This window comes from Oncorhynchus tshawytscha, linkage group LG10 (assembly GCF_018296145.1).
Source record: "Oncorhynchus tshawytscha isolate Ot180627B linkage group LG10, Otsh_v2.0, whole genome shotgun sequence".
NCBI lineage: Eukaryota > Metazoa > Chordata > Actinopteri > Salmoniformes > Salmonidae > Oncorhynchus > Oncorhynchus tshawytscha.
The window spans coordinates 72,908,007-72,911,265 of NC_056438.1; positions in this window are offsets into that span (position 1 = coordinate 72,908,007).

Consider the following 3,259-nt stretch of genomic DNA (forward strand, 5'->3'; position numbering starts at 1 on the left):
CACCTCCTCCCCTCACACAGTCTAACTACACCTCCTCCCCTCACACAGTCCAACTACACCTCCTCCCCTCACACAGTCCAACTACACACCTCCTCCCCTCACACAGTCTAACTACACCTCCTCCCCTCACACAGTCTAACTACACACCTCCTCCCCTCACACAGACTAACTACACCCCCTCCCCTCACACAGTCTAACTACACCCCCTCACACAGTCTAACTACACATCCTCCCCTCACACAGTCTAACTACACCTCCTCCCCTCACACAGTCTAACTACACACCTCCTCCCCTCACACAGTCTAACTACACCTCCTCCCCTCACACAGTCTAACTACACACCCCCTCCTCTCACACAGTCTAACTACACACCCCCTCACACAGTCTAACTACACCTCCTCCCCTCACACAGTCTAGCTACACCTCCTCCCCTCACACAGACTAACTACACACCCCCTCACACAGTCTAACTACACTTCCTCCCCTCACACAGTCTAACTACACCCTCCTCCCCTCACACAGTCTAACTACACCTCCTCCCCTCACACAGTCTAACTACACACCTCCTCCCCTCACACAGTCTAACTACACCTCCTCCCCTCACACAGTCTAACTACACACCTCCTCCCCTCACACAGTCTAACTACACCTCCTCCCCTCACACAGTCTAACTACACACCCCCCTCCTCTCACACAGTCTAACTACACACCTCCTCCCCTCACACAGTCTAACTACACCTCCTCCCCTCACACAGTCTAACTACACACCCCCTCCTCTCACACAGTCTAACTACACACCCCCTCACACAGTCTAACTACACCTCCTCCCCTCACACAGACTATCCCATGATCTCATCAGAAGTGTACCCTCTTTCTCCTCCCTCCAGCCCTGCTGATAGCCTGGTACCCTGCCAGTGTTAAATCATCCATTATCAATATTGATCCCCCTGCCACTTAGTTACATAACCAGCTGGGTGTCCGCCTGTTTGCCACCCCACACCATCACCCTGGAAACACCATAACACCCAATCAGCCAGTCAGATGTAGAGTTGGACAATGGAGGGCGGTGGGGAGGATGGAGTGGATAGGGGGAGGTCGGAGGGGGACAGGGGTGAGGTCGGAGGGGGACAGGGGGAGGTCGGAGGGGGACAGGGGGAGGTCGGAGGGGGAAAGGGGGAGGTCGGAGGGGGACAGGGGGAGGTCGGAGGGGGAAAGGGGGAGGTCGGAGGGGGACAGGGGGAGGTCGGAGGGGGACAGGGGGAGGATGGAAGGGGACAGGGGAGGTCGGAGGGGGACAGGGGGAGGTCGGAGGGGGAAAGGGGGAGGTCGGAGGGGGACAGGGGGAGGTCGGAGGGGGACAGGGGGAGGATGAAGGGGGACAGGCAGGGGGAGGGCGGAGGGAACAGGGGAGGTCGGAGGGAGAAGCCGGGGGAGGACGGACGGGGACAGGACGGAGGGGGACAGGGGGAGGACGGACGGGGACAGGGGGAGGACGGAGGGGGACAAGGGGAGGACTGAGGGGGAGGCAGGGGGAGGATGGAAGGGGACAGGGGGAGGACGGAGGGGGACAAGGGGAGGACTGAGGGGGAGGCAGGGGAGGACGGAGGGGGACAGGGAGAGGACGGAAGGGGACAGGGGGAGGACGGAGGGGGACAGGGGGAGGACTGAGGGGGAGGCAGGGGGAGGACGGAGGGGGACAGGGGGAGGACGGAGGGGGACAGGGGAGGATGGAAGGGGACAGGGGAGGATGAAGGGGGACAGGCAGGGGGAGGACGGAGGGGGACAGGGGGAGGACTGAGGGGGACAAGGGGAGGATGGAAGGGGACAGGGGAGGACGGAGGGGGACAAGGGGAGGACTGAGGGGGAGGCAGGGGGAGGACGGAGGGGGACAGGGAGAGGACGGAAGGGGACAGGGGGAGGACGGAGGGGGACAGGGGGAGGACGGAGGGGGACAAGGGGAGGACTGAGGGGGAGGCAGGGGGAGGACGGAGGGGGACAGGGAGAGGACGGAAGGGGACAGGGGGAGGCAGGAGGGGGACAAGGGGAGGACGGAAGGGAGGCAGGGGGAGGACGGAGGGGGACAGGGGGAGAACGGAGGGGGACAAGGGGAGGACTGAGGGGGAGGCAGGGGGAGGACGGAGGGGGACAGGGAGAGGACGGAAGGGGACAGGGTGAGGACGGAGGGGGACAGGGGGGAGGATGGAAGGGGACAGGGGGAGGCAGGGGGAGGACTGAGGGGCAGGACAGAGGGGGACAAGGGGAGGATGGAGGGGGAGGATGGAAGAGGACAGGGGGAGGCAGGGGGAGAACGAAAGGGGACAGGGGGAGGCAGGGGGAGGACGGAAGGGAGGCAGGGGGAGGACGGAGGGGGACAGGGGGAGGACGGAGGGGAGGATGGAAGGGGACAGGGGGAGGACGGAGGGGGACAGGGGGAGGATGGAAGGGGACAGGGAGAGGACGGAGGGGGACAGGGGGAGGATGGAAGGGGACAGGGGAGGACTGAGGGGGACAGGGGAGGATGGAAGGGGACAGGGGGAGGATTAGAGTTATGATTAGAGTTATTTACTCTCTTTTTAGGCCTTATCAATAATGAATGTAATCTTGCTTATTCACAATGTTTGACATGTCCATGCTCAGCCAAAACGCAATTTACAGCAGGCCTGGCCCCTATGTCAGTGTGAATGCTACTAAGTCATGCAATTACCCAGAACAATGTGGACTACAAATGTGTTCAAGTTAAGATATTTAGCAAAGATAGGTGTACATTTTGCTATTTTGTTTCTGAAAGCCATTTAACAAACTATAACGGACTAACATTGGAATTGGTGTTGATTCCAAGGCAATACACAGAAGACCATAAATACACAACTTGAAGCAACCACATATTTCCCCATGGAGCACGTTCTGATTGGCCAGTGAGGGGCCATGGAGCACGTTCTGATTGGCCAGTGAGGGGCCATGGAGCACGTTCTGATTGGCCAGTGAGGGGCCATGGAGCACGTTCTGATTGGCCAGTGAGGGGCCATGGAGCACGTTCTGATTGGCCAGTGAGGGGCCATGGAGCACGTTCTGATTGGCCAGTGAGGGGCCATGGAGCACGTTCTGATTGGCCAGTGAGGGGCCATGGAGCACGTTCTGATTGGCCAGTGAGGGGCCAAGACCGGACACACCCACAACCTGTTTTTTCCATCAAAACCCAGCCCATTTGCACCAACGCCAGTAACTGGGCTGATAATTGTAATAGTGAAAATAGCTCAAA